Raw genomic sequence first — 13,270 nt, forward strand, 5'->3', positions numbered from 1 at the left:
TGCAGAAAACACAAACACTTCAAGAAAAAACCTGAATCTTCTAATCCTTGTTGAACGATTCCTCAAAGCTCAAACTCCTCTTCATCCAGATGCGTTACGCTTCTAAAACAGTAAACAACAAATTAATTCACCTATAAGCTTACAATAACTTATCCTTCTTTTTTTTAGCATACAACTATACATTGTCTTAATAACCTAAATAACCATATAAGTACTAATCAACCATAAATGTAACAATCCTATAACTAAATTATCATCAATACATGTATTTAATTAAAAAATGGGAAGTGGAGGGAGGGATAATGTTAGCCTCTGTGTCTATAATGAAATCTAGATTCTCTTATCATTACACTATGAGAATCGCCATTTCATTACAAGACCGGAGGCTACCATTTTGCATGTTCAAAGCCTTCCAAAACCGCATTCGCCATGTGCTGTATTGGTCTAAAGTAATGTTTTACAAAAGTTCCTGCATTCGACCAGTCAGCCGCTCTTAAAATCTCTTCCAATCTTCCACCCGATAAATACGCTTTATTTGCCATTGCACCCCTTACTGAATGTGACTTGGAAATATTAATATCAATACCAGCTTATAACATAGCCCATTTAATCCATCTTGCTATAGTAGCAGTAGACACAGCTTATATGGCTTTACATAGGAAATCAATAACAGAGACTCCCCGTCTCTCCTAAATGCCCTCATTCTGTTCTTATATTCATACAAACGGTCTATCATACACAATTTCTTACAATTCTCAAACTTAGGACAAAAAATTGATTCAGTCATTGTCTGAGTTCTCTTCCTTATCTCGAAATAAACACCATCAGGTGCATTACCTTTATTCCTTACCTCCAAAGCTTTCACATCCAAAACTCTTCTACAAAAAATTAAACAGAGTAAAGTAGCTAATTTGATGGAAAGCCTTTTCAACTCTTAAGTACCTATTACCAGGTCATGACTGAAATAAGGATAAAAGTAAATTCACATCCCATAAAAATTCATAACTAGCTTTAGGAGGTCTTCGTAATCTCATGCTCTTCAACACCCTGCAGACAATAATATTCTTCCCTATACTCTTTCCATCCAACAAAACGTGACCTGCCGAAATTGCAGATCTGTAGCAATTTGATGTTCTATAACTTAAACCTTTCTCAAACTGTTCACCCAAAAAGTTTACCACATCAACTATAGGTGCCTCCACGGGACCCAAATACCTCTCCAAGCACCAACTAGACCAAACTCTCCAAACTCCCCTATATCTTTTGGTTGTTCCAGGTGCCCAAGACTCTTGTAATAATTCTGCAGCCCTATTTGAAAGGTCTTTGAAATATTCAGATCTCCTGATATTCTCCAAAAAGAAGGTTGAGTACCCTGTCTGAAACTAAAAGATGTTCTTCCCCCTCGCAATTCACTAAAAGTCCTTCTACTGCCGGAATCAAAAAACGGACTTCGCAAGCCTATTCCATCACTGACGGAAACCATACCTGAGACACCCAAAATGGTGTCAGCAAAACCAGCCAACACTTCTCTGTCCTCACTTTCAACACAACTCTCTGTATCATTGGAAAAGCATACACTTTCATTTCACTCCAATTCTGTAGGAATGCATCCACTGCCCAGGCTCCTGGATCTGGAATCGAACTGACATACGTCTCTAACTGAAAAGTCAATCTGCTTGTGAACAAATCCACCTCCAGCAGCCCCCAAATTTGATTTATCTGTTTGAAATACAGAGGATTTAATTTCCAGTCACTGAAATCATTCAAGTTTCTTGAATGCCAATCTGCCTTTGAATTCATGTGACCTGGAAAAAACTCTGCCCTTATTACAATCTTTTGCTCCATGCAAAAATACCAAAACTCCTTAGCTAAATCTGATAGGCCACGGGATCTGCTCCCCCCTAAATGATTGATATAGGCTACTGCTGATAAATTGTTTATCTCAATCAACACATTCTAACCTTTCAAAAGCTCCCTGAAACTTTTCAAAGCATCCAAACCTGCCTTCAGTTCCAAACAATTGAAATGCATCTTTTTCTCCTCTTGTGACCAAACTCCTCCTGTCCAACTTTCTCCCAAACAAGCTCCCCAGCCTGATAAACTGGCATCTGTCTCCAAAACAAAACTTGGAGCACAACCAAAAATCGCTCGACCATTCCAAGCCTCCCATGTTTCTCAACCACCACCACAACTCTTCCTGTGTTTCTTGATTTAATGTCACCTTGAAGCCCCAAAACTCCAATCTCTGTGCTGGAATCAGAACAGACTTCTGAAGGGTTTATAATGAAACCCAAACTTTGCAACAAATCCTTCACTATCCTCAACTCTATCTTCAGTTGCTCGATCGCTTGACACATGACCAAAATGTCATCTAAATAAATTATTGACCTGATTCCTCTTTCTCTTAAAAAGGCCATCACTACTCTCATCACCTTGGTGAAACACCATGTCACAGAAGATAAACCAAAAGGAAGACATAGGAACTGATAAAGATTCCTCCTCCGACGGAACTGCAGAAACCTCTGACTTTTCTCTCCCATTGGAATAGTGAAATAAAGCGTCTTTTAAATCCAACTTTACTAACCAATCATTCTTTTGTAACAAATCACTTAAACAATGTATTCCTTCCATTTTGAAATGTCTGTGAATCAACAATTTGTTCAGCTCTCTCAGATTTATAATTGGCCTCCACCCTTTGTCCTTTTTTTGTACCATAAAAATAGAACTTACGTAACCTCTAATTACTTTCTCTACCAGCTTTATGGCACCTTTCTGTAACAAAGCCTCTATCTCTGCATCAATTATAGACTTCTGATCCTCTGGCACAAAAATCTCTCTCTGTTCTTTCTCCTGCCAAGGATATTCTACAAAATCTATTTATAAACCCTGGACAGTTTTCAAAACCCATGGATCCTTCGTAATCTTGTCCCAGGTCTTTACAATTTTATTTAACCGTCCTCCAACCTTTACTTGGGAAAAAACTGTTAAAATCGCTAATACTCGCCTTAAGATCCTTGGAAATTTTGTCCTCTCCTTGTACCTCTTGTTCTTCCACCACAACCACCTCTGCCTCTGGATGGAAAAAAACCTGACGAGGCCTGAAATTCTCTTCTATAACCTATATATTGGTTGTAATATTGGGACCTTTGCATCCTCCTGCCAGTAAAAGGCCCCCCTCTACTGGCCCTTCCAAAAACACATTTATTGAAAACTTTCCTCATGTTATTCTGTGCTTTACCCAATGCGGTGAAAGTAGAGACATACTTCCCCAACCTCTTCACTAACCCTTCTCCAAATAACAAACCTTTGGGTTATTCACTATATTCACTGCCAGCCATATCACCCAATTTGGGACTGATCTTCAGCAGAACAGCTTTCTTTCTTTCAGTTAATATTCCAGCATTTGCGTTGCCCAACAAAATAATTGCTCTCTGACACCATCCTCGCAGTAGCTCCAAATCTACTTCAGAATCATTGATGTACGCATCCTCTGCCACATCCAAAATACTTGCCAACGGGCCCAAAATATCCAAAACTTTGTCCTGACACTGTTTTAAGGAACGTTCTAACCCTTTTCGAGGATCTCTGCCCATACGAAAAAGAAAGCTAATAATATCCGGGTCTAAATTAGGTGTTACCCACACCTTTTCTTCAAAAACTGGTCTTGAACATTCCGCCCTCAAAACTCTCCTTCTTTCTCTAAAAGTCTCCTCAACCATTTTTTAATAAGTTTAGCAACATGTTCCTTTGGCCACCAATCACTACTATGAGGATGTCTAAGGCCAAAAGGAGAGAACATTTCCTCTCCCAAAGGGTTTCTAATAATGTCTTTAGAGACAGAACTTTCAAAATCCTCATTCTCCACATTGAAATCATCATCCTGTGTTATATCCAACACATACTCATAAAATCATCATCCTGTGTTATATCCAACACATACTCATCCAACTCATTATCCAAATCTGAAAAAGAAAACCCCCCTGCATTATTTTTGTCATTTTTATTCATGTCACTAAGAACAGTCTCGATGTGTGCCGCGTAGGACTCCTTGCGTGCCGCTAAGGACACCTTTCTTCAAAAAAGTTGTAAAACCATGTTTAACTTTTTTCTGAGTATCACTTTTCTCAATGTTTGGTTTTCTTTAATCTTTTGCCATTTTCCTGTCTCACCTCATCATCTTCAGTTAAAGAAAAATATTCTTCACAAGATTCCAACTCTTTTCTCTTTTTCTCCTTGAGCAAACCATCCAAAGTATCCTTTACTTGCACTCTCATTTCATGTTGGATAATATTCCTGATCAGGTTCTCATTAAGCTCCCCACTAGAAATCTCCTTACTGCAACCCTTTTCTGGATCCATAACCAAAAACACTCCAAAATTCCAAGATTATCCTAAATACTCCTAAGAAAACTTTAAAAATACCACAACCTTCTTATAGCCACCTAATATATAAATATATCCACTATACTCCGATTCCCTCGGACAATAAACTGTCAATCTCCAATGTCTAAACAAAACAGAAAAAAAATCAGTTTCTACTACATACATTTAATACAAAACAACCTAATATAAACCAATCCAATATGGCTGCCGAGATATCACGATACCTCGGCAGCCCAAAAAAAAGTCTCCATGTCGTTAGATAACCTATAACAAAGTAGAGACCAATCATTGTTAATCAAAGCAAAACAACATAGAAATGCATATCCTGGAGCGCGAGGGAGAACTCGAGCGCTACTCGTCGAAACCATTAATTTTAACTACACCTACGTGCTGATCGCGCGCTGAGCTGCTAAACATGCCGAATCCTAATAAACATGACCTAGTACAACAAGACGATCGTACGATCGTCTTTCCCAAACAAAAAATACACTTAAAAAACGCTTCTTTACTACAATCCAATGCTAAATAAATAATATGAACATGTAAAAGCTAACAATTCACTATACAAAAACTTCCTTAAATTAGAAGGAAAGATAAAAGAAATATACCAAATTCTTAAATATAAAACTAGAAATATTCAAACTCTTATAATTTCAAAATAAGAGAGTATATAAAATAGTACTTATCTCAACATGAGCAGCATTTAAAAGAGGATTAGAGTTCTAGGAGTGGACTATTTCTGCATCAAGGAGTTCTGATTCTAGTTTGGATTTTTTTTGTTTGGACGTTCTTTAAAGGTGCAGCAGGAGTGGCAAATAAAAGATTAATGCATAATGGTAGCCTCCGGTCTTGTAATGAAATCCAGGATGGGGTGACTAGTGTGGCTATTACCACATTTTCTTGCCCTGAATCCCTTGCAAACCTCAAAATGTGCCTGAAAAACACATTTTCTCCACATTTCTGTGATGGAAAGTTCTGGAATCTGGGAGGAGTCACAAATGTCCTACCACTCAGCCTTCACCTCGGTATCCCGATAAAAATGATATCTCACTTGTGTGGGTGGGCCAAGTGTCTGTGACAGGGAAGGGACAAAAAGTGTAGAGATTGAGGCGGCACTAAAACGAGTTCATAAGCACAGTTTTTTAAATAAGTTTTTAGGCTGACTTTTCTTTGAGCACCCACACATGTGAAGTATCATTTTTATCGAGTGGCCGATGAGTACGCTGTGCGGTAGGAAATTTGTGGTTTGTTTCTGGAAAAATGTGGCACAGAAATTCAAGGAAAATGTGTGACTTTAGTCACATTTTGAGGTTTGCAGGTCATTGTGGGTAAGGAAACTTGTTGGGATCCACTAGAGGCACACCACCCTGTACCCCCCTGGGTAGATTTGCCCAAGACAAGAAGCAAGCACGTTACCAAGTTTCTTACTTCTGTGATGTCCCAAACATTCAAATGCCCTTAGTTTTTGTTAAAAAGACCCTTCACCCACCATCCTAGTTGGTGGCATGCTTCATCATTGGGGTCCCACCGAGACACCTAGCGTGTCAGGGATGTGCTGCTTTGACATATGATTACAGCGGAGCAGGATTTGTCGTGAGTTGAATTCTCAACTGAGAGAAGTGCAATAAAACATCTTGTGGCTACCCACCATTATTTTCACACGTACATACTGGTTGGATTTGGCACCAGGGTGAGTGATAGTTCAATATATACAAATTTATTAACATAAGATTTCACAAAAATGAAATGCACTGTTAATAATTGAAAGGTCAAAAAACTGAACCAAGGACTCGCAACTCGTGAGCTGTAATGTGGGGTCAAGGCTACACTTTACAGTCCATTGACACACTTTACAGTCCATTGACACACCTTTCATTTGTGACACACACAAGACCCTTCACGCCGCCAGCCGCTCACATCAACAGACATCGCCATTCAAGGGCCCATCACTTTCATACGCCCACGTGCCTGACACAGCAATTACAGCGGCTGAAGGAGTGTGTAGACTGGGATTTGGCTAGCGGTGTGTGTAGTGTTGTTTAGATGGTGTCAGCATGTAGACATCTCTCCTGTCTGCAAATTTCACAGCTAGAAAGTATTCTCTATGCCAAGCACTGCACTGTCCCCTCAATTTTTTTTTTTTTTTACAAACAAGCTCTCTTGGGTAACCTGTATGGTTAGAGCAGATTGTGTCACAATCAACAGTGTCTACTTTGACCAATTCCCTGAACAGTTGCACACCAGTGTAGAAGTTATCTACATATAAATGGTGACCTTTGTTAAAATGTCCTCTACCAAGTTCCCACACAATCTCCTCACTAACTCCAAAAGTGGACGTACAGCCAGGGTGGCCTATACTAGAATCCCTACCAGTGTACACTCGGAAAGTATTGACATATCCAGTCCTACTCTCAGACAGCATATACATCTTAATTCCATAACGTACCGTCTTGCTAGGAATGTACTGCCTAAAAACCAAATGGCCCTTGAACAGGACCAAAGACTTGAAGACAGCTATTTCTTTTCCTGGAACATAGATCTCTGAAAGCCGATCAACAAAGTGATCAAAGAGGGTCACAGTCAGGGTGATCTTGTGGCAGTGCTAAAGCATCAACAAAATGCGACATCCGAAGCAGACGCAAATGCCAATCATGACTCATGGTTGCAGGAAATATCGCCGTTGCCATTAAGGGACTAGTAGACCAATATGAAGACAGCAACGGGTTCCTTATCAAGCCCATCAAAAAAGTTAAACCCAAGAACTTCTGCAACTGATCCACATTTGTGGAAGTCCACTGGGTAGCTCTAGAGTGTGGCTTAAGTCTTGCACTGTTGTTCCTCAAATACTGTTCAGCATACAGATTAGTCTGCCCAACAGTCCCATCCAAAAAATACATCATCCAAAAACTGAAAGAAATGTATAGGCAGAAAGTTTTCAGTATTCACTCTACACCCGTGACGCAAGTTAAGGCAGGCAAAGTCGGCTGCACCATGTTTGGGGCAAACCAGGCTTCAGCTCTCCCAGTGGGAAGCCTATCAGCCCCAGGCTGCAATACAGATGTCTCTGGCTGCACTATCGGCACATCAGTGTCCTCCTTTAAAAGAAGCACTTCTATCACACTGAGAGTAACCTCATCATCAGATGATTCCTCTTGGACAGAAAATTCAGTGCTAGAATCTTGCACTTCCTCCTCTGCCTCAGATGCAGAGTCAGTCTCATAATGATGGGTAGAAGAAGATTAAAAAAGCATACCAACAACCTACTGAGCGGTCATCTTGGGGCTAGCCTTAATTCTTATTAATAAAAGTAACTTGACAAATACGTCAACAACAACTAACTCTGTGTAAAATAAGTATTAAACAAAGTGTGGCTTTATCACAAAGGCCTATATACTCAAAAACAATACCACTCACTTGCCAAAAGAAGCTAGACTCACCAGCACCTACTCTGCACAGGCACAGCAAGCACCAATAATATCTTACTGGAAAGGAAAAACACAATTTACACAAAGGACAACACAATACACATTGAGCACAAACCCAAAGATAATTTCACACACAGAAACTAAATATGCTGCTATTACAGCATTTACAAAAAAACGCATTCATGCAGGGCAAGGATACTCATTTGAAGTAAACAGTACAATTTTTTTTTTATTACTAAACACATACAACTGCAGATCAACCAGTGCTGAAACTGCAAGCAGGAGTTGAAGCAAAGGAAAACAGGGTTTGCACTAGAACAAAGGAGAAATAAAACATTAGGTCACAAATGATGACTAGAAATAAAACAGTTAACATTAAGGAGTCTGCCCATCACCATTCAAATGCCAGCCACACACATCGTCAGCCAAACCTCAGTCCACGCTCAGTGTCAGTCCATACACACCTGCCAGCCAAGCGGTAGCCCACACACGCCGCCCATCATCCGAACTCCAGATAGCACACACACTAGTAGTTTTCTGCCCCCCTAAATGGCCAGTCTGCCCCCAAGCGGGGCAGAAACTGTAAAAATACATGCCCCAACAAAAGGGGAGCAACTCTTGCCAAAGGGGCTGCTCCCTGCTATATAAATAAAACAGTCTGGGGGCATATGGGCCTAAAACTATGGCCAATCTGCCCCCGGGGCAGAAAACGGCCAACATAATTCCCCAATAAAGGGGAATGACCCTTGCCTAAGGGACCACTTCCTGACATGCAACAATAAAATCCCTGGTGTCTAGTGACTTTCTGCCCTCCATGTGGGCAGATGGGTCTACAAATATGGCTGGTTTGGCCACGGGGGAGTGGGAGCTAGAAAGCAGCCAAAACATTTCCCCAATAAAGGAGAGAAGCCCTTGCCCAAGGGTCCACTCCCCAACATATAAGAATGAAATCGCTGGTGTCTAGTGGCCTCAAATCTTAAATGAAAACAAAAATAAAAAACATTGTTACGCAGTGGGAAATGTACACTATAATACATTATGCAACCTCTCTTAGCTAATGCACTGTAGAGGGGTGTGTGTGTAACCAGAAAGCCACAGTATTAAATCTTGGTTGGTGCGGTGGAGAGTAGTGACATGTAGGATTTAGAACTACAAGGTCACAGCTGTGACAGACAGCACTGTCTATATGTAAGTCATTATTTTAAGCTTGCATTACACAAAGTATGACTATAAAATAGACTGTTACAAAATTCGCAAAAAGGTTTAAGTTAAAATGGTGCTTCTCAAATATCGTTTTTTGTAATACACAGGCTGTACGTAATGAATTTATTTTACATTACTGTCCCTTACGATATGCATGCAATTACAATTAAAAGCATGCACTTCTCAGCTCAGTTGTTAACTCTTTGCACTACCACTCAAACAGAATGCATCTTTCTAATCACAAAGCTTTGATCAATTAAGGCCAGTACCGACTCCAAGTATTCTTTACATTTGGACAATACCTTTTATATTTGCAGATTAACTCGTAGTACACATTTGCATTTCTTTTAGGCAATCAGGCACCCTGGCGGAAAAGGTTGTTTAGCTGTCTGCCCAGCTTCAGTTTCACAGCACAGGAGACTCACTGAATGACTCTTCAGCTGAAACATCAATTAATCATCCTGGGACATTTGTTTTTTTATAAAACGTAGGGGAACAGTTTTTCATAAATCAAAAAAGTATAGGCATGTAGTGCCCATCTGATCCCGCCCACTTTAACCTCTGTGTAGCAGTGAAATAAATATAATTCCGTCAACACCTTTTTAGCTCACCTTCCACTTGTTGCTAAAACAGCTGTGTAGTGATTGTGCAAAACCCAGAAACTCTGCTACTTAAATGCAAGGCTTTAAGTGAGTTGAGTCTATCTCGGTCTCAGACCAGGCAGTAAATAAAAACAGACACTGAAATAGGTCCCTATACCAGGCCCTATACTGATGTCCTTAACTCTACAACAAAAAACACAGATCGGGTGAACAATGACTGCAAAAACTGTTAAGGTTACCTATTTAATTGTTGTAATTCCTGTTTCATTTGACATGTTTTACTTAATTTTTCTCCTGTCTGCAAATTTCACAGCTAGAAATTATTCTCTATGCAAAGCACTGCACTGTCCCCTCAAGTTATTATTATTTTTTTTTTTACAAACAAGCTCTCTTGGGTAACCTGTATGGTTAGAGCAGATTGTGCCACAAGCAACAGTGTCTACTTTGACCAATTCCCTGAACAGTTGCACACCAGTGTAGAAGTTATCTACATATAAATGGTGACCTTTGTTAAAATGTCCTCTACCAAGTTCCCACACAATCTCCTCACTAACTCCAAAAGTGGACGTACAGCCAGGGTGGCCTATACTAGAATCCCTACCAGTGTACACTCGGAAAGTATAGACATATCCAGTCCTACTCTCAGACAGCATATACATCTTAATTCCATAACGTACCGTCTTGCTAGGAATGTACTGCCTAAAAACCAAATGGCCCTTGAACAGGGCCAAAGACTTGAAGACAGCTATTTCTTTTCCTGGAACATAGATCTCTGAAAGCCGATCAACAAAGTGATCAAAGAGGGTCACAATCAGGGTGATCTTGTGGCAGTGCTAAAGCATCAACAAAATACGACATCCGAAGCAGACGCAAATGCCAATCATGACTCATGGTTGCAGGAAATATTGCCGTTGCCATCAAAGGACTAGTAGACCAATATGAAGACAGCAACGGGTTCCTTATCAAGCCCATCAAAAAAGTTAAACCCAAGAACTTCTGCAACTGATCCACATTTGTGGAAGTCCACTGGGTAGCTCTAGAGTGTGGCTTAAGTCTTGCACTGTTGTTCCTCAAATACTGTTCAGCATACAGATTAGTCTGCCCAACAGTCCCATCCAAAAAATACATTGTCCATAAACTGAAAGAAATTTATAGGCAGAAAGTTTTCAGTATTCACTCTACACCCGTGACGCAAGTAAAGGCAGGCAAAGTCGGCTGCACCATGTTTGGGGCAAACCAGGCTTCAGCTCTTCCAGTGGGAAGCCTATCAGCCCCAGGCTGCAATACAGATGTCTCTGGCTGCACTATTGGCACATCAGTGTCCTCCTTTAAAAGAAGCACTTCTATCACACTGAGAGTAACCTCATCATCAGATGATTCCTCTTGGACAGAAAATTCAGTGCTAGAATCTGGCACTTCCTCCTCTGCCTCAGATGCAGAGTCAGTCTCATAATGATGGGTAGAAGAAGATTGAAAAAGCATACCAACAACCTACTGAGCGGTCATCTTGGGGCTAGCCTTAATTCTTATTAATAAAAGTAACTTGACAAATACATCAACAACAACTAACTGTGTAAAATAAGTATTAAACAAAGTGTGGCTTTATCACAAAGGCCTATATACTCAAAAACAATACCACTCACTTGCCAAAAGAAGCTAGACTCACCAGCACCTACTCTGCATAGACACAGCAAGCACCAATAATATCTTACTGGAAAGGAAAAACACAATTTACACAAAGGACAACACAATACACATTGAGCACAAACCCAAAGATAATTTCACACACAGAAACTAAATATGCTGCTATTACAGCATTTACAAAATAACGCATTCATGCAGGGCAAGGATACTCATTTGAAGTAAACAGTACAAAAACATTTTTATTACCAAACACATACAACTGCAGATCAACCAGTGCTGAAACTGCAAGCAGGAGTTGAAGCAAAGGAAAACAGGGTTTGCACTAGAACAAAGGAGAAATAAAACATTAGGTCACAAATGATGACTAGAAATAAAACAGTTAACATTAAGGAGTCTGCACATCACCATTCAAATGCCAGCCACACACATCGTCAGCCAAACCTCAGTCCACGCTCAGTGTCAGTCCATACACACCTGCCAGCCAAGCGGTAGCCCACACACGCCGCCCATCATCCGAACTCCAGATAGCACACACACTAGTAGTTTTCTGCCCCCCTAAATGGCCAGTCTGCCCCCAAGCGGGGCAGAAACTGTAAAAATACATGCCCAAACAAAAGGGGAGCAAGCCTTGCCAAAGGGGCTGCTCCCTGCTATATAAATAAAACAGTCTGGGGGCATATGGGCCTAAAACTATGGCCAATCTGCCCCCGGGGCAGAAAACGGCCAACATAATTCCCCAATAAAGGGGAACGACCCTTGCCTAAGGGACCACTTCCTGACATGCAACAGTCAAATCCCTGGTGTCTAGTGACTTTCTGCCCTCCATGTGGGCAGATGGGTCTACAAATATGGCTGGTCTGGCCACAGGGGAGTGGGAGCTAGAAAGCAGCCAAAACATTTCCCCAATAAAGGAGAGAAGCCCTTGCCCAAGGGTCCACTCCCCAACATAAAGAATGAAATCTCTGGTGTCTAGTGGCCTCAAATCTTAAAAACATTGTTACGCAGTGGGAAATGTACACTATAATACATTATGCAACCTCTCTTAGCTAATGCACTGTAGAGGTGTGTGTGTGTAACCAGAAAGCCACAGTATTAAATCTTGGTTGGTGCGGTGGAGAGTAGTGACATGTAGGATTTAGAACTACAAGGTCACAGCTGTGACAGACAGCACTGTCTATATGTAAGTCATTATTTTAAGCTTGCATTACACAAAGCATGACTATAAAATAGACTGTTACAAAATGCGCAAAAAGGTTTAAATTAAAATGGTGCTTCTCAAATATCGTTTTTTGTAATACACAGGCTGTACGTAATTAATTTTTTTTTTACATTACTGTCCCTTACTATATGCATGCAATTACAATTAAAAGCATGCACTTCTCAGCTCAGTTGTTAACTCTTTGCACTACCACTCAAACAGAGTGCATCTTTCTAATCACAAAGCTTTGATCAATTAAGGCCAGTATCGACTCCAAGTATTCTTTACATTTGGACAATACCTTTTATATTTGCAGATTAACTCGTAGTACACATTTGCATTTCTTTTAGGCAATCAGGCACCCTGGCGGAAAAGGTTGTTTAGCTGTCTGCCCAGCTTCAGTTTCACAGCACAGGAGACTCACTGAATGACTCTTCAGCTGAAACATCAATTAATCATCCTGGGACATTTGTCTTTTTATAAAACATAGGGGAACAGTTTTTCATAAATCAAAAAAGTATAGGCATGTAGTGCTCATCTGATCCCGCCCACTTTGACCTCTGTGTAGCAGTGAAATAAATATAATTCCGTCAACACCTTTTTAGCTCACCTTCTACTTGTTGCTAAAACAGCTGTGTAGTGATTGTGCAAAACCCAGAAACTCTGCTACTTAAATGCAAGGCTTTAAGTGAGTTGAGTCTATCTCGGTCTCAGACCAGGCAGTAAATAAAAACAGACACTGAAATAGGTCCCTATACCAGGCCCTATACTGATGTCCTTAACTCTACAACAAAAAACACAGATCGGGTGAACAAT

The sequence above is a fragment of the Pleurodeles waltl genome, chromosome 8, assembly GCF_031143425.1.
Source record: "Pleurodeles waltl isolate 20211129_DDA chromosome 8, aPleWal1.hap1.20221129, whole genome shotgun sequence".
Classification (NCBI taxonomy): Eukaryota; Metazoa; Chordata; class Amphibia; order Caudata; family Salamandridae; genus Pleurodeles; species Pleurodeles waltl.